General features: G+C 40.5%; 1 long non-coding RNA gene across 4 annotated transcripts in view; it reads right to left on the reverse strand.

Annotated features, from left to right (window-relative positions):
• Positions 1-26,205, reverse strand: part of LOC104909589 — a 175,605-nt gene that overhangs the window by 84,227 nt on the left and 65,173 nt on the right. For all 4 annotated transcript variants that reach the window (XR_004158821.1, XR_002111792.2, XR_004158823.1 and 1 more), the window contains one exon: positions 25,587-25,748. This is a non-coding gene — a long non-coding RNA (uncharacterized LOC104909589). The remainder of the gene's footprint in view (positions 1-25,586; positions 25,749-26,205) is intronic.

The following is a 26,205-nucleotide window of genomic DNA, read 5'->3' on the forward strand; positions in this document are numbered from 1 at the left end:
CCTCATATGATGCTGCATTCCTCCACAGTCACAGAGCAAATTCCACTGTAGCATATAGAGGAAAGTTTCCTTCAGTTTGCAGCACACAACTGTGAACATATTTCAACTCTCAGAGGTGCCAAAAGCAGCTCAAACCATATGAGTGAAGAGGGCTCAACCCTTTTACAAAGGAGACCATGAAGTTCCCACCCCTACAACTGTAGTTTTTCCCCACTAACAACCCAGATTATAAAAAGTTAGAGAAAATTTAATACTGTTCAAATTACTCTGGTTCACAAATTTAGCAAAACTGCAGAGAACACAAGTAAGAAGCAATTGTTATCTTGGATACAAAAAATAAGGTATACGTAGAGAATTTTTAAAAGAGCACATATAATAAAACACTGGATAAGACTGAAACCTACTACAATGGGCTTTTGCAGAGACCTTCAAGACAGATCTTCGTCAGTTCAGACAAACTCCTTGTAGAATAAGTCCCTTGGTAACTATTATCACTTGGATGCAACTTACAGCACAGAAGTCCTGTTTCCCTGCAGCTGTGAGGGTGTACCATATAACGCAGTGCTGTGCACACCACGCTTCCTGCACTCTTTCTATATCTGCTATCCCATCAGATAGAATATAGGGTAAGAGAGATGGACTTTCAGTTAGAAACACTACAGTTTTTCTGACCAAAACACATTTGTATTGTCATTAGTTGTGTTTGGTCGACACATCTATGGAGACTGCAAACACAGTGTAATTTTCCTCCAGTGAGTACACAGAACTAGGCACAGCAGTGCTTCTATCATGATTGCAGCCTCCTGATATTTCTGCAAGGCAAACACAGTAACATTAACAATTAGTCATTGACTCAGATAAGGCTCTCACAGTTATATATTCCCCATTCAAATCACTGAGGTTGGATGGTGGTATAAAAATCTGACAGTAAGTTATAGTACTCTTCCATAACCCCCAGGATACATGTTCCCACCTTTTCCCATGGCCAGCACTAACACTTACTGATCTCCTAGGAAGAAGGTTCACAGAGCTCGGCACTTCTTTTTCAGGTTACTTTCTGGCTGGATCAGCTCCCTGGAACAGTGCAACAGGGAATCCTGTGAGCACTGGTGGTGGTGTAGAAGGGATAATAATATATTACTGCATGTGGGAAGTAGAGAAAGAATGAAATTGGTGCACAGCTTGATATGGCATATGCTCTAAAGATTGATTAAAGGGGAAAGCTTTGACCATCATGAACCAAAGGGTGATCACAGCCTTGGTCTGAAGTTCTCTGCAAAAATCCATAGAAAAAAAATGCATAACCAAGCTGTGAAGAGAGGGAAGATCAAAGTTCTCCAGTAGGCATGTGTTTGGCAGATAGTGATAACCCCCGGGCAATGATAAAGCAAGAGCAACTGCCAGAAATAAACTGCTACACACAGGAGGACTCCTTCCAAATACCTATGCTCAGCCCCTAAAAATTAAACATAATTGAGTGATCTCTGACAATCCCTTCATCTCAGGTGCTGCTCCCCTGCAGGAGGAACCTAGGGGCAGGAGCCAGCTAGAAGGAGTTGCTGTGCTGCTCAGAGTTTCCTGTTGCACACAGAACTGACCAGCAAGACACTACAGGAGACCGACTTCTCTCAGACATTTTCAGCAATTGGTATTGTTGCTATGCCAGACTCCAAGTACAACCCTTTTGCCTGCAAAGCCTTCACATGGCCCTAACACACCACCTGCCCCAAAAGGAAATTGCGTATAATTTTAGTGGTAGGCTTCTCAGAGAAGCTTTTCATTTTTAAGATATACATAAATTCATTTGGTTCTCAAAATGTACCTCTTAGCAAAAATGGCCATCAAGAGTAGAGAGTAATGAAAAGCTGTAATACCAAGCTGCAATTTGTATTTACCAGAACACTCAGAGCTGTTTAAGGAAAGGTTCAAGCACAAGTAATTCTTCTCTTAAACAGAGCTGAGTCTAACTAGCATTTCAGGAGAAAACCTGCCCAAAACATTTGCAAAGCAGTCCCACAGTCAGAACAACAGGGAATAAATAAGTTTCTCTAGACAAGAGGCTTGTCTCCTAGCTGCAGATAGTCTGGGCAATTTCCAGCAATGCAAGGCAGAAAGTGCAAGGTTCAGCAGGGATGCCCTGGAGATGGGAAACCAACCAAGGTCAGTGCCAAACAACTGTGATGATATTTTCCAGGGTACCTACCTTAAACCTTAACATATCTTTCAATTTAAACCGTTCTACATTTGTTATACATTATTATGAACAGCCAAAGTTATTTATCCTGGGAAGATTCTCTAGCTAGCTTTGGCTCAGGCTCTTTTCTGAGCACAGGGACATGAGGACCAGAGTTTGACTGTCAGTCATATCTCAACAGCTATCGATCAGAAAACTATCGTATTACAGAGTCCGTTCCAAATAGTTAAAATATTCCCCCTCAAACCACTCAAGTTAAATTTCTCTCACAGGACAAGTAAAAGAGGAAAAAAAAATAAAGTAAAATCAAAGAAACACTGACACATTGTCAGATTAGACGCTGGCACAAGTTCAGATCTCACATTTGCAAAGCCCCAGATCTAAACCCCAAGTAATGAACAAGCCTGGATCTCCACGCTTTGTCTTCTTGGAAATCAATGTCTTTCCCATAGTGTACATTTATTTAAGGTAAGAGCTTAGGCATTTTCTAGCAGAGCAAGATTATACAGAAGCACAGCAGCCCCAGGAGAGGCATCTGCTCAAAACAACAACCTGCAGGACTTGGGGAAAGCAGGAAGACAAAGGAGGCAGGCTAGAGAACCAGCAAAGCAGCGGAGAGAAAACTGCTAGTGCTGGAACTGCAGTGCATCAGAGGAAAGCTAGGAGGCTTTGATAGATGACTGTTGCACCAGCCAGTAAGCAACACCCTCTCTTACCACTGAAAATGATGATCTGAAGGACATTCCTGCCCCCGTGGCCCTGAAGAATACCCTGCTCAATGCCTGCTTTGAAGGACTCCATTCTCCTCACCCCACCTCCTGTCTATAACATCAGTAAAATGCCATGAAGCGTGGTACAGTGGCAGCACTTGTGGAAACCTGCCCAGGCATTTGTCATCCCAGTGCTGTCTGAAGCAGCTCAGAGCAGATTACATATGCAGATGTAAAAGTACCTAAAGTGAAATTCTGGCCCTGTCACACTAATGGCACTATTCTCAAAGGGCCTTTCAGACCACGTACACAGCTCTGGACGCATACAAAGAAATAGGAAAATCATTTCAGCCTACAGCCCCCAGATTCCTTGTCCTTGGCCCAGACCAATGTAAATTCTATCCAGAAGGGTTTCCAGGAGGCTGAGACTCTCATGCCTAGAAACTCTGCTGAAGGGCCTACAGCATGCAGCCCCATAAGAGCCCTTTTAGGACTCTACAAAAGGCTGATAACTGCTGAGACTATTGACATGTAGCTCACATAAGGAATTTATTTCTTTTACCAGGTGAAGTAGATAAAGTTCTCTTAATCCTTGCAGAATGTTAGAAAATATGTCTGTTTCTCCTTTTTCTGATACTTCAGACTGCCACAGTTTGCCTTCCTTCTGTAGAAACTCTAGAGTAACAGCCTCGGCAGTGTCACAGAACATATGAAGGACCAGAGGAAGATGACTCTAAGTACTTAGAACACTGTCTATTTAGAGTGCCTGAGCTCAGACAGAAGAGAAAATGGAAAGAGCATGTAGAATATAAAAGGAGAACAGATCGTTTGGATATCTACAAAGAGGGAAATATTAAAAGGTCTCATCTATACTGCCCTCTCCAACAAAGCTGAGGAAAAATATCAGGGGATTTGGAAAAGAGTATCAGTATACCTCATATACTTTGTAACAATTCTTGGTTAAACCAATCTGCCAGACTTAATGGTCCCATTGCACTACAAGTTCAGATTTTGTGGACACTTACTATTTAATAGAAATTTACCCAATTTCCAGCTTCAGAGAATACCCAGCTTTTGGGAGGGCTTAAACATGGAGACTAGGAAGCCTGAGCCTGTGTATCTTAGCTAGGCTAATTATCAATTGCTTGGCAAAGATGCAAACATACCATAATTCTGTGGCACTTTTGCCTTACCCTGTAACATCAGCAATCAAGAATGACCACAAAAAGCATGCCAGGCATTTCCATTCAGCTGCTAAATCTGAACAATTTTGCTTACAGAAAGTCTGCCAGTTACAAAAATAACTTCATTCCAGTTGGTTAGTGGCAGGGTGAGGGAGTCAACAGGACATCAGTACTGCTGTCCACACATCATGTTTTTGCCAAGAACATTTAAAAAAAATCTGGATAACATATGAGGAACACCTACAATTTTCTGTGCATGACCCACTGAATATATTGCTTCAGCTGATCTGAATTATATCTTGCATTTGCAGATTTATTTCAAAGAGCATTTATAAATACAAGAAGAAAAACCTGAAGCGAGAGTCATAATTTCCATAGTCTTCCCTCTGTGAATAAAGGCTATTACTTCTTTTGAAGACAGAAGAGATCACAGTGCTCATACCAATAGATGAAAGTTAGCATCCAGCTCAGGTTAGATCAGAACACATGCTAAAACTTGACAAACTTTTCAAATTGGCAGCACATTTCGACTTCTGTAAAGCCCAAGGTTTCGTAAAGCCATGGCAGCATCTAATCACAGACACTCAAATGTCAAAGTTGCCACAAATGACTATACTGGGACAACTGCATAATATCTGGCTCTACCTGATGTCTCTATCCTTACCACTCCAGTTACTCAGTGTAACAATTAATGGTGCAACAAAGTTGGAAGAGTACTGAGGATGGGCTGGTGTATTAAAATGAAAAAATAAAAATAAAAAAAGCATGCTTAATCATTGAAGTTTAAGGGCTATCCCTTAAACTGTGACCAGAGCAAAGGCATGTGGTTCATACATTTGCTGATCAAACTTGGGCAGAGGGACCTTCACGTGACATCTCTTTTAGCTGTCTGAAGTTTTGAACCACATCTTGTAAGGTCCTCAACTGTCATTTTACAGGCTTAGGTGGCAAGTTTGTACAAGGAGGCCCAGTTCATCCAAGTAGATCTTTCCCCAGCCCACAGACTATCCCATCATATTCACAATGCATTGTACCAGAGTCTTTTCAAGGCCAGCTCACATGAGTATTGCGCTTCTCTGTGCAGCCAGATTAGGGTTGGACTATTTGTACCTGGTCTGCCTAAGAGCATAGAATTATAAATGAATTTCTGCAGTTTACTATCTACAGAATTTACATGGACATCTACAAGGAAAATGGCTTGAACTTACATTATAAGCAAAGAAAACCTTCCAAAGATCTTTTTCTTTTACCCATACATATGTCTTCTGAACAAAATAGACATGAAGAAAAATGCATGCAAGATGGAGATTAAATGGCAAGAGAAAAAGACACAGGAAGGTCAGAAAAATTAATGGTGAAAATCTAGTACCTTTTTTTTCTTTTCTTAACTGCTGATATTAATTATTGTTCACACTCACTGAAGCTGTGAACACAATACAAAATGCAAACGTTCTCCTTCACTCTTTAAATAAATTAGAACATAATTCTCTGCTCAAAATTCTTGGGTCACCCTATGAGGCAAAGGTCTCAGTCATGACCTCCAGCACAATACAGCTAAATTGAACTTGGCTAGCTGATGTGAAACAGAGCTTCAATAATGTTTGTTACATGAGCTTCAACAAAGTCATGATAAATGCTTCTCAGAACTCAAATGACAATCCTGGAGCATCCTGTATGTCCAGTCTAAGGAAATTTGTCATCCATTAATAGTTTTTCTACAGGCGCAATGTTTCTTCTTCAGAACATGGTGCCTTCATGATGGTTACTGGAGACTGGGAATAAGTGTACCTTCACTTTGATGATTTATTTTCCTCCTCAGTAAGTTCTGATATGACCTTCACCATTATTGTGCCACAGCGACTCACAGCAGTGCATTACAATGAGGCCAACATCTATCACGTGCTTTGCTCTTTTTCTGAATAAATTTGGAGTTGTGTGTGTGCACTTCAATCTCTTATTTTACATATGACTGGTTGTTTATGATAATAACAGCAATGGTGCAGTTTGCACACCAAACTAACAGCAGTTTCTGTTTTACAGTCCTGTATTAAGGCCCTCCTGGTGCAGTTACATGAATCACTCTAGCAGTTCATCATAACCAAAAGCATCATATCCTGTGCTCCAGCCCCGCTCTTTCCTCTCTGTCCCAGCCATATTAACGCACTCTTTCTCTTGCATCAAACTCTGATGTTCACCAGAGCTTTCACAGAGCTGATTCAGTTCATTAACCCAGGAGCAAACAATTCACTTTTTTGTCACGTTAGTTTTCTTCTGGGCCAGTGAGTTGAATCCATTTTGCTCACTGCTGACAAGCACTAGACTTGCAGCTGGCAGCCAGGAGCAGGGAAGAGAAGTAATGAAGATGGGGTGCAGGATGTCCACGATGCAGAAAGAGACATCACCAGCAGTAACATGCTGCTTTACTTCAGCAACCTGACTCTGAACAAAGAAGGTTTCTTGGCAGATGAGGAGCAAAACTTCTCCTCCTTGAGCTCTCAGCAGCTGCTCACAAACCCTTACTGCAGGCCATTAGGGATCCTGACAACCAACAGAGAGACTTTGAACCTAATCTAATACCCCATGGAAAGCCAAGGCAAAAAGTTTTGATGCACTCCCAACAGCTGTCATTGCTGGAGAAATACACTCTGCAGATTTCTGACTGTTTCCTAATGGATAACAGTTTTAAGCCATTTCATCACCTGCAACCAATTTGGAGAAAAAAACTCAAAAGAAACACAGTTCTGCACAGACCAATGGAGTAGATACCAGAAAGGCACAAAGTTTGCCATATTCTTAATCCTAAGGGTCTTCCTCTTCCTAGCATACTACAGACTGCCTGCCCCTCCTTGATCACTCCTGCTTCTTGCCAGCTTTCTACACAACTTCTTCCCATCTGCTGCTTCTTCCTACACAGAGACCTCTGGACATAACTCTACAGCTCCTACAGCCTACTCATTTTATAAAGCCTCTAAAAGCATTCTTCTGCTAGGCATGTTTACAAAAAATCAACTACTAATAAATGTCCGAGAAGAAAAAAAACTAATACTTAAATATGTCTAGTGTATTTAATATCACCCTTTCCCTCCTCCCCCGTTCGCTGCATGCCAGGGCGTAAATTTAAGCTGCACTGGAGCTCAATTCCTTTGACTTGTTTGGAAATCTCATTTTAAGGTGCAATGCTTTAATACACCGGAAGTTCACCTAATTCCATCCAGTTTATTTACAAGAAAAATCACACATCATTAAACCCGACTCCATGTGAGCCCTTCCAACAATGAAAGCGATTTGTTACTTTTCCTCCAATAATAGCTATGAGGGAAAGGTTCCATTTCCACAGCTCTTTCTTGAAAACCTACCGGTCCACTACAATGACTGACAGAACTTTCAATAGAGTAGGTTGGACATTTATTCGTCATGGATTGATCCAAGCCCTCGACAACCTGATAAAAGATGCAGTTGACTGCTTTGTAAAACAGCCAGGATTTCAAAGGCAGTGGAAAGTAGTGGATAGCGTAGTGTCTAACCAGTCTTCTCAAAGGCAGAGTTAATCTGCATGATTCATTTGCTCAGTGGTACTCATCTATATATTAGCCTTTCACATAAAATCTAACCTCCATTACATACAAGGTTTCAGTTTAAACTTTGCTTCTCTTCTTACAGCGTTTTGCATCCCAAACACATTGCTTGTAACTTCCTAGCCAAAGTAAATGAGTTCTACTAATACACAGCAGTTATAGCTTGTGCAAGCAGCTCCTTTGATACCTTTCTCTGCCACCACCACACTGTCTGTGATACCATCAGGCCTAGGTAGAGTTACCATCCATAGCAGAAACTTTCCAAAAGCCACTCTTTACACCTTTCAACTCTGCAATGAATTGAAGAACCACTGCTGTGCAGGAAAACCCCCACTTGAAAAGAAGCTCTGAAATTATAGAGGAGCAAATCAGGCAGGTCCCCCTAGGTGGTAAAACAGGTTATGGTTTCCTTCCAATAACAGTTACCATAGCCTTTGATATTCTATCTACTTTATCAATTTCCCCTGCTTTCGTGGAGTAGCAGCTGTGATAACATAGAACCCATCTCCTGCACTGCCCACCTCTGCACAGAGGGAAACCAGTGAGGAGAGAGCAAACACTTGTTGGGAGCCTTCAGCTTGCTCAGCCAGGAGGCAAAAGACAAGTCAGTATCTGACCCAGGAGTCAGAGGTCAACCCTCGGGGGAACCACCAAGCTGCTGGGTCCACTTGCAGCTAATCCCCAGTGAGTGCTTCTCCCCAAAGGATTTCTTTATTCCACTAGCTGAAAAAAAAATAAATAAATAACAACAGAGTTAACAAGCCCAGTAAAAATCCATGACTCAGGCAAATCCTTTAGGATCAAGTGTTCTGGGAGGGGGGGGGGGTGAAACATAAACTAATCCAAGAGTCCAAAACATCTTTTGTCAAAGCCTTTTAAAACACAAAAACTATACTAGGGTCTCCTCGTTAGTTGTGATTAAAGGAAAGGCATTTCTTTCTTCCTTAACTAAGAATCTTTTCTCCACAACACAAACAATGGGTCCCATTGACGTGGTGCAGTGTTTTCTAATCCATTTGACCAGCTGGCTTTGTATATCCCTTATACATACTGCTGGAGAAGAAAGAAAGGCCTCTCTGGAGAAGAGCATCCATCTCCACAACGGAAATACCAGTTCAACTGCTGGATGGACTGCAGTGCTCTTGGGGAACAGATACAAACTTCTCTTTAATAAAAATATTTATAGTACATGGTTTTGAGTATCAAACAGTGACTCACATAAGTTATAAATGATCCTTTCCCTTTTTCCCCCAGAAAAATTATGTTTAGACATTAGTTCTGCCACCAGCTTTCAAACTTCGAAACACCAGCCATAAGCTAGCATGACGAATCCACTGTAACATCAGTTAAATAAAACATCAGTTTTTATTAAAATAAAATAAAGTACCAGAGAGGTCAGTAAAATTTTGTAGACATCTCACAAATCAGCATGAGGACAAGACAGGGCAGCACATACACAGCAGAAAGAAGCAGAGGTAATGGGAGCAGCCTGGATGACCTGGGAACTCCCTGCAACATGAGTTCACAGTGCTTGTTCTCCTGAGACATTTCTGGAGTCAGGATGGGGAGAGGTGGACATTCAGCTGCTACCAACCCTTTTGGCGGTTTCCATCTTGAATCAGTGCTGATGCAACAAGTCAGGGTTGCAGAATGCAAGTGCCAACTTCCATCCTGCCCAACCACGTGGCACAGTCCCTTTTCCCAGGGCCCGCATCCACTCTTCCTTTCACACAGTGAACTTCATTTATTGAAAAAGGAAAAAAAGTAAGAAAAAATAAGAAAACCATGCACCAGGTTCCTGTCATTTTAAGAAGCTGAACTATTCCATAGGGCAATCCAACATGCACAGAAACCAGCACATGGTGATTGCCAGTACCACAGAAGCTGGAACCAACACAGGTGTGGGGACAGGATCTTCCTCTTTTCACAGCACCACGACTCTGCTTTGACACAATCTACATTATGACACCATGCCCCAGGAAATATCCTTATCTTCCTATTCCTCAGTCTAAGATCACTCTTCTTTCAAAGCAATGCCTCTTCAGCTGTTGACTTTCCTGTCCTATCATCCACATACATTCTCATCATTCTCACTATTATTTTTTTCAAATACCAACAACTCATTATAGCAAGCGTTGGACCCAACATAGCTCTTTTCGCCAAATATTAGTTCTCATCAAAAGGAAATCTAAAAGATGTTCATGGATTCACGTGCCATGAGTTTCCATACAGCACATTTCAAATCCAGAACTTCCACTGGAAGCTGGTACAAATCACTGAGCACACCTGACGCAAATTAATTTGTACTTTCACACTGGGCCATGAAGTTTTCCCCAAATATGCTCTTCCCACATAACCTCTACTCAGTTTCAATTGCCTGAATTTTTAATGGATTTTCCACATTATTCACATCAAATAACATAGCTTTTGTCTTGCTTGCCATCTCACACCTCATTCTGTTTTGCAGCCTGTATCCTTTTAACCAAGTAAGTCATTTCTATTTTGCTTCACATCCTGGGAGCAGAAAATTCACCAAACCATTGTTCTCTTAGTAAAATCCTAGCCCTAATTTAAGGGATGTAAGCACTGCCTGGGGCAGCACCAGGATGTGCTAGCCAGGTTGCAGTAGGTGCAAGGATAAGACTTGGAGTCAACAGCTGTTTTTTTTCAAGTGTTGTTGGAACTGCACTGTATTTTGGGCAACTTCTACAAGAGAAGACACCATGCCTACATGGAAACATTTCTCAGGCTCCACTGTCACTGAGCACCCAGCAGAACCAAAAGCAGAGCAGAGTCTTTGACAGCACACACTCATCAGGGCTAGCACAAATACAGCCCTGACAAACTCCGAAGATGCAAGTAAGAGCTCATCCTTTCTGCAAACTCTTTCCCCTCCCTTCACATCAGAAACACTTCCATCTGTCTGCTGGTAAAAGATGCCTTCTTAAGCAATTCACATTCAGATATTTGGGTTACATCTGTGAGCGCTTTCCTGCCCTAATGTTAAAACTAGTGTAGAAAGATTCTTTTGAATGGTGCAAGAAAATAAAATATTAAGTTAATGAACAATTGACAACTCATGTGGTAACTCTGTTCTATGTTTTCAAAGATACATGTGCATCTACAATAAAAAAAAAAACTCACAAGGATGACTCAGAGCTAGTATTTAAATCTAGAACTATTGAAGAACAGTTCAGTTATTGCTCTGATGTTTCCTATCCTATCCAGAGTTGACAGCTCCAAGGATAAAGTCACTTAGCCTTGTGTAATACATGAGGGAAGCAACATGGGGAAGTACCGAATGAGAAAGCCTGGGCAAAGATACACATCTACCAGAAGCAATCTAGCAATTCTTTTCCTCTTAAGCAGACTTTCCTCAAAGCTGTGAGTAAAAGAAACAGCAAGCTGGATACTTAAAAACTTCTAAACATAGCAACGCTCCTTCATTTTTTATGTCTTTCATTTGCTGGGGCTTTGCACCTTGCCTCCAACCTCCCCACTGTGAAGCCCTCTGTCAAGTAAAACCTGTTTGCCATTTGTGTGTGCTACTGCCCTTAGACCCAAACCCAGCCAACAGTTTAGAGTAAACAGACCTACCCAGGGAGGAGCTGGAATTTGAACAGCAAATCATATGTGTCCCAAACAATTACTCCCTCTCCAGGTGAGGTAACGCAGCAACGTTTCTGGTGTCTAAGCAAATTTCTTTGCAGCAGTAAGAAAGAAGGGAGATGGGACTTCTTTCATCACGAGCAGGGCAGTGCCTTAGAGGGATTCATCAACAAAAAAATTTGCTTAGCTAACTAGTCTGCTCCTTTTTCTTGCCTACTGCTGATTTGTTCAGCTATTATTTTAAGAACAAGTGGTTATGTAGGTACATCCTGGAAACACCCTCTTAGCTCAGTGATCGTGTCTAAATTGTTCTGCTGAGCATCTTACACAAGACTTGCATAAGTAATGATTCTGCTCCTAGTGAGCTTGGCTGCTGTAGTTAATGAGGAGCACCACATGGTGAACTTCCCATATGCAGAATGCCTCAAACACCAGTGCTTGACAAGGGCTCATCCTTCTTTAGTACAATGCTGACCTTTCAAAGAAGATTAAACCTAGGCAAGCAAATGAAAAGACTGAGCAAGCTGAGACCTGGCAACAAAGCCAAACACCAACACAAAGGAATCACAACGGGGATAGAAAAGGGTAGGAATAAGGAAGAGAGGTAATCACTCTCCATCTGAGAGAAGGAATCAGAGAGCCCTCGGCATGGACGGATGTGAGTACAGAACGTTAAGATCACCTCTCTCCATCTCCCCTTCTCACCACAACCTCCAGTTTAAGGAGTGCTCACATTCGGATCTGCAAACTATCCTGCTACATATGCATGCTGTAATTACACTGAGTAGTCCACTCATCTCTTGATCATTTGAAATGTAAATGACAAGTCTCAGATAAAGGCTACTTATATGTGGGTAGAGCATATCCCATGCAAGTCCTGTACATCCTGTTCCCCATGGGAAAATATCTCCCTTTTACTTTGAATTAGAGTGTTTGGAGACAGGACAGGGTGCTGGTGGCCAAGGCAGGTGAGCTGCAAAATTATTATGGAGGAGTTATCAATGCCAGGCTGTAAATCAGAAGGGAAACTTCAGAGAGATCTACTGAAACATGAGTATTCCTCATGATTTCATCTTTTCTCTCTCTTTTCCCAAAGTGCATGGATTCAGGCTTTGTATGCACAGACAAGCAAGATAACATGCACAAAATAAATAGCCCACATTTGTCACACACATCCTGTTATTCATAAATGAGAAATTCTCACAAATTAAGACAGACACAAGATTGATACCAGTCAACAATGCTTTGATAATCTAATATACATGGTTTTCTGTATTAGAAAGTAATTAAAGTATTAGCTGCAAACACTAAAGCCATAACAAAAGATAGCCACCGGGACTAAGTTTGGTTTTTAAACAAAAAAAACAAAAAACAAAAAAAAAAAAAAACACCAAACCAACACAAAAGTAAGAGGTTGGGAAATACACTAATGAACGTAGATGGTGCAACCATCATTTGCCTTCCTTGTCATTATGAGGTAGTCCCTATTACGTGATTATACGCTGTTTTAGCCTGGACTCCTGCCTCATTCAGTGCATAATTGCAATGAAAATGAAGGTAAATGTTTTAACGCTAAATGTTTTAGAAACTTTATCTAGTAGTCATTACAGCTTTGCTTATGAGACATGGCATATGTTTCTGCCTACATTGAAACACAGCTAAAGCTCAAAAGCATATGTTAAGCACCAATAATTTTATTCAGTGTGATCAGTCTGGTTATGTAATATCAATCTAGCTTGAGTGATGAGTGAACTTTGGATCCCCAGTCAGCTTTGTTGTTGGCAGGCATTACACTCTGTTGTGACCTGTTTTTAACCACACCTACAATCACACAGCGAGCTAAAGGTAACTCCTGAGATGGTCTTTTATCTTTAATCACTTCCTGTTCACACTTCATTCTGCCAACACCTCCTGTCAGGATTATTGCTGTTTATTTCCCATGAATATCTAAGAATATCATTCATCCTGGCAATAAATGTTTCCATGCAGTGAGGCATGCTACAGAAGTGACCTACAGTATTTCCTAAAAGGATACTTGACTGACATCTTATTTGGGAAAGTAAACAGGAAGACCTACATTGTCCGTCATAAAAAGCAACAGTATTAGGCTGGCAGAAATCACCAAAGTAGTTATGCCAGTGTAGTTCTCTAGAAATGAAAGTCAAACACAGATTAAATCTAGCAGCACCAGTATTATGGGTCTGATCTTGAAAGTTCTTAGTCATGTTGAGTTGTTTCCTCTTACAAATACTCAGATGAGCCACAGTTGCAGATTTAAGATAAACTGTGCTGGTTGTTAATGATGCAGATCCCAGATGTCTAAGAGATGCTGTTTTTGTGTTCATGGCCCCTGACTGCATAGCACAACAATGGAGTCTTCTCATAGCCTCCTAGAAGTCAACAGTGCCCTTCACCAGCTACACATAATAATGCCTAACCAGTCAGCCTACTTTAAAGACAGTGCTGAAGTGCACAGTAACTAAATACTCTCTCATAAGGACCTGCAGATGTCAGCAGTGGTAAGTCCCATCCTCCTTGCTATGCCACATCCCACAGCGCTAACCAAGACAACTGATGGAAATCACTTTCTAGAATTTCTATGGGAGGCCATATAGCAAACCCATATCAGGGTATTTATCTGAAAGCAAACTGTTTTTTACTGCAGATGCAAGTGATGCAAATATAAAGGCACATTAAATGTACCTGTCAGAATGTTAGTCCAGTATAAGGACAAAATATCCATTTCTTGCACTAGTTATTAAACAGCTGTGGAACACATTGCCACAGGGTACTGCAGAAATCAGGACTAAACCGGTTCAAAAGCAATTGCAGAAAACCATGTAAGAGTGATCCACCATGGGCTACAAACTACCTTTGGCTCAGGATTGCAAGAAACAACTAACAACTGAGCAAACAAAAAACAAATAATCACTCTAAGTATGCCTGCTCTTTTAGCTTGTTCCTAACCACTGACAGAGGCAGAATTACAGGAACTGTTCTTGTATTTATATTATTGTACTCTCCCTCAATTAGGTACAGATTTCCATTTGAAGCTCAGCTTTCTGCTCTTCTTCATATCACACCTGTGTCTGCTAAGGCAGGTACAGCTGTGACAACCTCAACTGTCAACCTCTATAAAGGACTGCCAAAAAAGAGCAGCAAAAATGGTGGATACTGAATGCAATAGAGCTTGTAAGTCTCCATGTTCCACCCCGCTTGTCATCTGTGTTGGCCCCCACAGAGTCTAACCACTGAGAATTATTCTGCATCTTCCATTTTCGTATACTGCATCTCTCTCATTCTCTCAAGTCATAAACTCGTCTCAGATAAGACTCCTCTACTATTCAGGGCGAAAAAAGTCACGCTTCAGTCTTACAGCAGTCATCATCACTTCCCATTGTTCTTTTTCCCTCCTCTATTGAAAAACATGCTGCTTTATGTTCATTGTTAGATGAACTGTTATTCACTGCTGCTTGGAGCTTCCCTTACTGTTGTTAAATACTTTCATAACTAAAGACTTCTCTGTCTGAGTCAACTGAAAACTGCTGAAAATGTCAAGTATTTCAAAACTAACTATTGCCAGAAATAGTCACACTACTTTCAGATAATCTTACTTCTGGCAGGACCCCTTGAATGCAGAAAGTAAAGCATGTTTGAAATCTCCATCTGGTCTGTCTACTCCTCAGTATTTGATAACACCATTTTCTGCGTAACTCAATAATCAGTTGAAACTATACCTTTAAGAGGTTTTCAAAGGGCCAGTCTTCTCCCTGTAACATTTGTATACATACTGACCACATTCTATCTTCTCCTGCAAAAACATACTTGGCACTTACTTTCTCAGTGATTACTTTCTCAGGGCACACTTACATTACACACACTAACACATGTGTTTGCTTCAGAGGTCCACTTGTTGGCCTTGCAAACCAAGAGAAAGATTAATGACCAAAGAGAAGGATCTTGTCCCTATTTGAGCAGGGAGTTGGATCAGATGACCTCCAGAGGTCCCTTCCAACTTCAAATATGCTTTGATTCTGTGAAGGTGTTTGGTTGCCTGTATGAACAAGAGTGAATGACAGATACACAAACAGGTCATAACCTCTAAAATTCTTGCAGGTACAATCTAATCTACAGATATTACTTCAATCATGACACAAATACAATGACTCAGGGACAGAAAACAATGTTGGTGGGAAGAATCAAAGTAATATTACACCCTACTTAAAAGGAAAAATGTTTCCAGTATTAGCAAGCTTGGAGACCTAATTGAAGCATCAGGCTGGAATCTGGGCCTCTTTGACCCATCCAGTTCACCTTGCACAGTCAAGACAGCAAAGCACTCCACCAAATCAAAAAACCCTGCTAAGCATAGCAGAAAACATTTCAAAATTATCTAACACATATTTTTTGATCAACAGCTACAGGTGAAATTACAGCTGTTGTGCATATGTGTTTATTAAGTTCATGTTAAAAACAAAACAGAATGCCTTATGTTCCTTCCACTTTGACATTTCACTTTGACTTTCCATATATGTAAGAAATAAGAAGAGCCACATGAAAGGATGAAATAAAGTCCTGTTCCACTGACTGAATGTATTCATCACAAACCTCGGGGACCTTCAGGTTCCACTCAACCCAATGTAATATTTCTTCTGTGCTTGACACTATTGATCTTCCTACCTCTTCATCTATAAATTAGGACAACTGTCCTCATGGATGAGCGACCAAGCATGCTTAGCTTCTCCTTTTCAAATAAAATTTTAGGCAGCAGTTATGAGGCAACTTCATGATTGTAAATCAGTATTTTTTTAAATTACAAGTCTAAACACTGTCTAAAGATAGCACATTCCCTATTTACTTTTATTTTCACATATCACATGGGTGACATTGCATTCTTTTTATATCACTGTACTATGAACCTCCTGAATCTTCTGGATTGCTGCTGAAGGAAACAGCTACCTACAGACCAAGTACAGAGACCTAGATGAATCACATTACAGAATTGCATTTAAATACCGTTAGCAATAATATTGTCAGCTTTTGCCAGGCTGGCTGGTCCAATATTTCAGTAGACTCATTTGACCTCAAAAGTATACTCCTTACCTTGCCTCTTGCAAGTGGAGCTTGAAAATCTGAATTATTTAATGGTTTCTTTTAAGTGACGTCACCAAGGTAAACAAATACTTTTTTCAAAAGTGCGCTTGAAACAGAACAAAATCAATTTTCTCCTTTGGGACACTTGATTCTTTATATCTTCCTTTCAGGCAGCGTAGCTCTTATATTCTCTTCCTACATTACACAGAAGGAAGCAACCCAAACCAGAGGCAACATTGCCAAGAATGTTTTGTCTAGCTTTGGGTGAACCCTTCTGGCAAGCTTTCATATGCTCTGGAAAAATATATGCTGTTATAACTTTGTAGCTACTGTTGTCTGCAGTAGTCCTGCCTGAATCTGGTGCAGAATAGTTCACCAAAAGTCAATGCTAGAACAAGCACTCCTTAGCCGTTAGCTATTGTATCATCACATCATTTCCCAGCACAGTATCTAATCGCTGATCATCTGGGGAAGTGGGACAGAGTTTTTTGTTAATGTGCCAGAAGGAGCCTAGTAGGGCATGTTCCATCTGAAATATGTGGATATAAAAGCTGTGTGGCCTTTAACATTTTTATTTTTACTGAAAAGTAAAGCAATTATTGCTAACTTTGCAATAAGATCCTTGGGGTTACCCACAAAACCAGAGAACCCCAAGTAAGTAAATGCTCTACTAAGTAAATAAAACAAAAATCAGTAACAAATGTATTGTTTTCTCTTGCTTCTAACACAATACAACCCTCTAAGCCCCTAAACCCAATATTGAATGTATTTAATTGTGATCATGCTGAACACAAGATTACCAGAGCCAGAAAATATCTTGGACTTGAATCAACAATTGTTTTCCATTTTGAAAACTTCACAATGAACATGGCTGGAGACTTGGCTTCTATTCCCTGAATGAAACCCAACATTGGCTCTGTGTCCCCAGAGTCCCAAAACTGAAGTGACCCAGAGTCTGCAAAGGTCAGTGCAACCAAGAACCGACACTGAATTTACTATTTTTGCTATGTTAATGCCCAAAGCCTTCAGTCTTGAGCCAGAACTCCTGTTGCACTAAGCAACACGCAGACAATCTTGAAAAAGCAGTCCCTGTACTGAAGACCTTATGGTACAATTTTCGGCAGGCTCCGTCAGCTACGTGAAACAAGTGAGGGGGCTGGAGGGAGACCTAGTAACCCAAAAGCAAGCACACAGTGACACAATGAGCATTAGTCATGGCTTACCACCAGCTAATCTCAAAACAGTATTTTCCAGTAACAGTTCTTACTTTTACCAACAAAAGATATAACAGAGCATTTCTTTTTTCTCTCTGAACTTTCAGTACAGAACCACCTACAGACAGAAAACCCCTCTTTTTTTTTTTTTTATTTTTGCTAGCCACCTATTATTTATTTTACTGCATCTTGTGCATTGTGGGGGGGAAAAAAAAAAACAGCATCAGCAAAAAAAAGTAAACCATAGCGAGCTAATCAATTAGATGCAGGCTAGCCTTTCTTTTTATAGAGAAAGGGATTTTTCTCCCCTAAGAATAAGAAACTCCAAAACTTGGTCTTATAAGAAGGTCCTTTATGTAAAAGTTTTATTTAAGAAAGAAAACAGTTCTCAAAACCACATTGCTCTTTCCTCCTGCATGTTTTGTTCTGAGCCTGTTACTAAATGTGTATTCACTAAACCAGCTTCTATTAATAAGATTATGGTACCCTGTACGATAGCTCTCAACAGGTCAATGGGTGATCTTCTATACAATATTTATTTGTGGAGGGTCCTAAGTTCACATGCTTATGCTCTCAGGTGTCCTGCTCAGACAGAAGGTCAAGCACTGATGGTGGCACAAGGTGTAGCTTTGCTCCAGAGCTTGGGAGCAACAGATGCTTTCCTTCGGTGGGAAGTGAGCTTAGGAACTCCTCTTTCCTCTGCCAAATATTACTGTGCATTGCCAGGAGGCACAATTCCTATGTGCTTCAGTGCATAACTTCTTATTTTCACCTTGTGCTATGAACTGTAGAAAGGATTGCTCTTTAGCCCCTGCAGCACAAGCGTGGTTTGGTTCAGACCCCTAGAGTTGTCAAATCCTGAAGGATACCTCAGGAGTACAAAAGGGGAGTCTGCAACCACCTTGCAACATAACATTTCAGCAATACACAAGAGTTTACATGCTATATTAAATTAGGAAGTGCTCCATTCGTCCCTAAGCTGCGCAGTGCTAAGTAAGCCAAGCAAAATAAGTGGATTCAAGTGCTCTAAGAGCACACTGTCTAAGATAATACAAATCCTTTTTCCATTCAAAGTAAGGTATTATTTATGAGTTAAACATATATTCCTCTGTGATCACAGTGCAAGAAAAACAGTCATTCCCTCCTTGACATGATACTATAGCTCTCCAAGCTTCCCCAATACAGTGGGTCAGGCTAAATTCCCCATTTGTCCTGCCCTTACAATTCCCAACAATTGAGTCCTAGAATGACAGAACACCATTTTGTTGAAATAGCTGCTTTTGGCTTTCTTCTTATTCCTCCCCTATAACACAGAGGCTTTTATCTTGGGGCTGTCTCCTCCTGGGCATGCCTCCAGCTAGTTTTAGTGCCTGCTGCACATTAGCACTGTCTACGCAATATCATCATTGCTTTAAAAATGTACCAAATGCAGGAAAGCAGTTTCTCCCTCTCTCTCACCCTCTTCCCCACCCCTCCTTTTCAGTAAGAATTTTTTCCATGTGGTTAGAGAACTAACATCTGGAATTAGCAAAGGCTGCCAAAAGGAGAGAATGAAAACAATGAGTTGAGTCACACTTGAACCTGCCAACTTAATTTAATTTAGACCTTCTTGGGTCAGTTTGAAAAGAAAAAAAAAAAAGGAAAATGTTTTAGTTTTCTTTTTATAATGTAACTTTTTTTTCTTCAGTCTGCTGATGTAAGTTGCAGAGTCAGTCAAGACATAGCACTACAGTGCAGGCATTCATCCTTGCGGCACTCCATTATTAATCCGTCTGTAATTAATCTACACATACGCAACAACATACCCAGGTGTCACTTTCTAGGCAGAGTCCCACTGAGCTAGTGAAATTTCTCCCAGGAGCAGGTATGGAGCTGTATGGGACCTTTTCATTCCATCTCACAATGCAGTGCAGAACAATCTGGAAACTTCCTAAATGCACCTTCTTTTTCCTTACCAGTGAACTCATCTGCTTAGCAAGTGCTGAGGAAGCCTATAATACTCTGGCAACATTTAAAATTGTAAGCTGTTACAATATAATCCCCTTTTCTCAGTAAAAGATCAGCTCCCATATGATTGCCCCAATCCTGATAAAAGACACTACATTCTTCTGCCTAGTACAAGGCCTTAAGCATTTCCATGTTCACCTTAAGCAGTTAGGCTATGCTAGAGCACAGTTGTTATGCCCACTGAAGCAGGCAATTACAATGCAATACAGACAGAGAGAGTGGCATAACTTTTAATGAAATAGGAAACTCAGACAATATAAACAACCAGCAAGACATTCCATGAAGAAGTTGCAAATAGGAACCAAGTCAGGCAGCCTGAGCAGTTTTCCATGGGATTTATAAGCAAACTTATGCGTCAGATGAAGGAAGAAAATGGTAAAGCCAGAGACTGTAAGCTGTCTGCTGGAGCCTTGCATGTATAAGAGTTGACCAGAAAAGCATGGTAATCAATTTGCAACAGAGGGAGAAGGATTTGTGGCAACACTTTGGAGAAACATCTGACAGAGACCTCTAGAGAACAGGCTGATCTAGAAAGAAGAACAGTTTGCCAAGACACTTTATTCTGCTGATTGGTACTATCAATATTTGGGATTTATTGGTATTGTTAACTGCCTGAACTCAAGATATACCCAGGTTCATGAACCAGTATGGCTTCATGAGGACAAATCCTGCTTGACCAATCTACCAGCCTTTTATGATGGTGCCACTGAATCAAAGGACAGCGGAAGAGCCACTGATGTCATCTATCTGGACTCCAGTAAGACCTCTGACAAGGTACCCCACATCACCCTTCTTTCCAAATTGGAAGGATAGGGATTTTATGAGTGGACTGTTCAAAGGACAAACAACCGGCTGCAGGATCAAGTCCATAGAGTGGCTGGCAGTCAATGGTTCAATGCCAGGATGGAGATCAGTAACAAGTGGTGCCCCATAGGGTTTAGTGCTGGGACCAGTGCTCTTTAATATCTTCATCAGTGACATCAGCAGAGGGGCTGAGTGCAGCCTTCAGCAAGTTTGCTGATGACACAAAGCTGCAGGGTGCAGTCGACACACCAGAGGGACAGGATAACATTCAGAGGGACCTAGACAAACTTAGGTGCAGAAGTGGCCCAACAAATCCAAATGCAAGATCTTGCACCTGGGTGTAGCAACCCCCCACAATGAATACAAGGTGATGTAGAGACAAAACAGTCTAACCGCAGGAGATACCACACTCTCCTTAAAAGGGTAACTATAAGCTTCTTCACACTTCTACAGGAGTAATTTTACTGGCATTTCAGAAGGTTCTTAGGCACATCCATACTAGCATTTATCCTAACATCACCTCTGACTGACACCGCCTTACTACCATCTTTACCATTACACCCAAGAGAAGCACATGATGCTTACAACAGCTTTCGTAACAGTGTTCCAGCATGATAATTCCACCCTGGCTTTGGCAGCCCATTACTGATTCAGGTATCAGCTCCCCTCTCATCGTGTCACAAAAGCTGTCATTTCATCAGTCTACAACAAACTGCTCTCTGCACAGCTATCATAGCTCCTTTCCCTCAGCACAAAGCTACTGGAAATTCTTATCGAACTTGCCCACTCCATTGTTCCACACTATCACACGTTATCGAAGGAGACACTTCACATGTAGCGTATGTGGGCTTTTTTCTTTTCACTAAGTCACTTGGCAATTGTTCCAGTAGCTCTCCTTGCCTCAGAGGCTTTGAACAATCTTCTCAAGATGGCTGAGCAACAAGAGATGCATTCATGCAATTGACTCATGTGGACAGACCTTCGTTCCAGGATAAGACTCATTGCTGAGTTTAAAAGTCTTTGTAAGTTGTAAGCTGAAATAACCCTAGCTCATTTAATACCAAAACAGGAGTGTCTACAAGATGTGGCTACACTATTTAATTTCACTGTTTCCAATTTACTCCTTATCTTATACAAAGAGCTTTCTCATTTAGGCAAAGTGTTGGCCTGCTAAATGGTAGTTAACCACCCACTATTTTGTACTTATTAACTTGCTGTCATTTAACAGAAAATATGTAGGCAAACCACGAGAGAGATCAAAATTCTGATCCTCATATCAAAAAGAAAAGGGCTTCAGGCATTAGATTGTGAAATATGATTTCCCAGGATGGATTAAATTCTGGTTTAATGCTCTTTTTGATATCACAAAGTCAAACCTCATTTCATAAGAGGGCACTTCAACGCACTTTGCATACAGCATGCTTTCCCTTGATAAAGAGTCTTAGCTACAGCAAACTTGGAATTTGATCAGAACCTCTGGAGCAGCCAGCAATAGGAGTGGAGGAGAGCAAAATCCACAATCCACACTGAACCTGATCTCACAGGAGCTCCTTAGATAGCTTTACAGAAAAAAAATAAATCCAAGTGCAAAGGGGGATGCAGAAAGCATTACAGACTTGAACTGTGGTGCAGGACAAACAGACTGCAGATGCCTGGCTCATGTGGCAATGCCAAGCACAGCACACACCACACTCGTACCTGCACTTTGACCTTCTCCTATGAAAGCCATGCAGAATGAAGGGAGAAGCATGCATTTAGGACTAAGAGAGTGCTGAGATTTGAACTTTCTCACATGGTAACAGTTGATCTAACTATAGAACAGTTGAGAAAAAACTTATGACCTAGCCCTGCAACGTGCCTGCTGTGCTTCAGAGCCCTTCACAGCAGTGTAGTTTCAAAGGGAAGTTCCCCTCTTTCCTCATGGTCTTGCCCAACTCCCTACAACGTTCCCTTATCTTTCGCATACCTTAACAACAACTGGTGACTTAAAACATGAAAGCACAATTGTTTTCAAGAAAACCTACCATGATTGATGGCATTACAGGAAATCAGCAGGCTACACATCCTCAGACTGCACAGAGTAGAGACATTTGCGATGAAATGGAAGGAGCACCTTGACAATTTGAAGATGGGGAATTGACCACAAGACACTACCTACCACTCTCAATTTCTCCTCCTTTCCTGTTTAGGTACCTGATTCTCCAGAAGCAGATAATCTCTGCAACTAATAGGTGATATTCCGGATCCAACAGAGTAAGATTTCATCCCACCATTCTAAAGCAAAGGTCTTACTTTACCACTGGTGTTTACTACTTCCATTGTGCTGCATTCTGGACTTACTTCCTTTTATACATGGTTGCTAAACGTGCAGGCTGATGTGGCTGCATGCACTGCATCTTACACTCCCTTTGGGTCACCCTCCTCTGATTGCAATTGGTGAGTAGCATAATTTCTGAGCTCCAGAAAAGGGTGACATAGTCAAGAGCCTTTAACCATTCTCCAATTTGCCTCAAGTCTCACCATCCTCTTTGGTATGCAATGCCACACTTCATCCGTGAAGATTAGTGAAATGTTGCTGGCAAAAAGCAGTACGCTGCTGTCCTGCAAGTATGTGCTATTCTTTTTTGGAAAACTTTACTATTAAGCAATTTGCTCTCAATCTACTGTGATGAGCACGGCTGAATATTTTTGTTCTGCTTCCTGACAGTATGCTCTCAGCAAACAAAAGTGAGTACTCAGAACAATCTTAACAGCAGATCAGGACTCATATTATAAGGGAAGATTTCCATAGCAGACCAATGAAAAAAAATAAGTGATAATGCCAGGGCACGGCTTGGCCAGAGTCTAACAGTTACAGTTTGCTGCACAGCAGTACAGAACAGAACCACAACTGATTAATTAATTAGCAAAAGATCCCTGTATCTTGTAGATAATGCTCATAAAAAACCCTCAGGAGTAAAATAGATAAAGAGTGCAAGTAAGTACAGTTAATTCACGTCAATTGTTATTTAATGAATTTTGTTATGTTTTATAACTGATTAAGATTCTTTCACATTAATTATTGTAAAATGAATCACAATACTCATCTCCAGAGTTTTTTCTTCCTTCACCCTCCCACACAGTAGATTCTTTGTAAATTGTGATTACCTTTTACTACATTCTTCTTTTATTTCTTATATCTCACTTTGATGGATATCTTGTTAGATGCTGACGTGCGTACTTTTTTTTTTTTTTATAAGGTAAATGTATGTAGTGTCAGAAAGTTACTTATATTCAGGCACAATTCTCTTGCCTCTTCCCATATTCCATGCTTCCCCATTGCCCTCCCCCAAGACAACTTACCCTCTCTAACTTAGGGCAGGTGGTAGGAGGTTAGATGGGCTATTTATGAACTTCTGTCAGATTCACTATTTTCTGTAAGTCTATGTTTAGTCTGAAGAGATACATTAGCCAGTCTAAATATGTGTCTCCTTCTCTTCCTTTTAGTAGAATCCACTACTGAGAAATGAGAGCATTTTCCAGGGCAAAATCACTATCACCAATTAGAAATGAACCACACTTGTCAACTGAGTAAGCTACTCTGATGTAAGTTGTACTGATCTAGGAAATCACAACCTACATAGGGTCATGTTAGCAGACCTACACCAGCAGCCAAGCTCCCATGCACAGAAAAAGACTATACTAGCTACAGCAACCATTTGGGGGTTTAAAATATTTTATTTTGTTTCCAGGCAGTATATATGCTAAGTCTTTCAATCCTCAAACAACTTAAATCATAGAAAAATCAAATTATTGTGCAACATACAGTAGTGGGTAACAATATATACTTACTATTTTGTGGATAAACCTTCAATCTTTACAAAAAAATAAGCCACAAAACACAATATTTTTTCTGTATAAACAGGAGTGGCTTTGGCATAATCTTACTATGTTCCTTTCTGAAATAATAAAATAACAGAATAGACAGCCTTAAATAAGTAATTCACTTTTATAATTTCCCTTCTCTAGCTCACCTCCTTCCTTCTGTGGAAAATAAGTGGATTTTATTTTGGAATTACATGCTCATATATGGCTTTTTTCATAAAATATCTAAGGTCACAATGCAATGCATTCCAAAGACACTGGCATTGAAGAAAATGAAATAGAACAATGAAACTGAAAAATCTGGGGGAATGCAGAGCTCCAAACCACTGCCATTTGACTTTTCATTTGAATAACTGATTTACTAAACACATTCACAAATGTATAAACTGTTAAGAAAAGTTTAAACGTGAACGTATCTTTGGGCTTATGCCTAAGGTAGAAGAGTTGGAGAAACGATGTCCTAATTTTCTACTTTACTTGCTTCTTTTTTTTTTTTCTTTTATGCCCAATTACTCTGTTGAGCACAGTAACTCTTCAAAAATAAACGCCAGGAAAAAATTAGGCCTCTTCAGCAATAAACAATGAATAGGCATAAAGTGCACTTGCTCTGTTTATACATGGCTTTCTCAGAGCATTAGTGAAGGACATCAAATTACAGGAGGACCTAAAAAAACCCAGTGACTACTTAATAAAGAGTTAAGTGAAACACTGGAACAAACCACAAAGCTTTTAGTTCAGCTTTTGCACACAATAGCTATTCAGAGACAGTAATAATGCAAAGTGAGATTTAAAAAAAAAAGTTTGAAAAACATTCCTGTTTCTACTTAATTTAATGTAAGAATTCTTTTAAAACAGTTTGCAGTTTTCACAAGACATTGGCATTATTACTTGTCCAGGCCATCACACAAAAGAAGATGTGTTCTTGAACATAAATTGCAGTTTGGTTATCCTGCTTTAGTACTTTGCACGTCATGCCAAGAGTTCCTTAAAACCTTCCATCCAGAGGATGAGGTGAGCCACTCAGCTCTCATCTAGGGAATGGGGGAGTGGATGGGGGGCTGTTTCCAAACAAATGCATCTCTAGTCTTTGCGGGTTAAGGCAAATAATCAAAAAGCATGAGCACCTCCACAAGCTTCAAATATAAGGGAAAAACAGCAGTGGAAAAAAGTCTTTTTTCTATTTAATTATTTGGGTGGGTTTGACAACATGAGTTCATAGGGAAAATAAGTATGAGAACTATGAGCAACCTGAGAGAATTTTCCATGGATAGAACACAGTTATAAAACCAGAATCCTTAAAGCCTCATGAAATAAAGCAAAGTGTAGCTCACCTCACACCCTCAGCCTGATGCTGTCTGGAGATACAATAGGCAGTGGCATTCTATATCAGCCTGGTGCTGCTTCATGATTGAGCAATCCAGCCTTTTCCACTCTTTCCACACTTCCACTCCATTCCTTTCATTCTCTCCAGAAGACAGTTCAGCTTCAAGACACTAAAACAAAAGAACAAGGATTACGATATTAATCCTCTATAAATAGGCTTCTGCTTTTAAGGCTATACATGGGCACACACTGAGTAAACACTCCAACTTGCAGTTGTTTCTTCTCCATCAGTCAGTATGTCATTTTCATTTACCTGTAGTAAAGAAAGTGCTGTATTCAGATTGGAGAGATTTCTGTATCAAGTCCTTTCTTGTTTTAGACAGACGACATACATCTGTTGCATCTTAGACAATTATAGAGCTTTTCCCCAAGATATTCAAAATAATTCAGCAGTTATCTCTAATTCACAGTTAGGTTGTGTAATTGTTACTGATAGGTAACACCACATCATCAGGAGTGGCAACATACAGAGATATCAGCCCAAGAACTGTCAGATGTCCAACACGCAGTGTCAGTAGCTGCTTTCAAAGCAACAGAAAGAAGAGCTGCGGTTATTCACTAAAATAG

Source organism: Meleagris gallopavo, chromosome 2 (assembly GCF_000146605.3).
Source record: "Meleagris gallopavo isolate NT-WF06-2002-E0010 breed Aviagen turkey brand Nicholas breeding stock chromosome 2, Turkey_5.1, whole genome shotgun sequence".
In the NCBI taxonomy this organism is placed as follows: domain Eukaryota; kingdom Metazoa; phylum Chordata; class Aves; order Galliformes; family Phasianidae; genus Meleagris; species Meleagris gallopavo.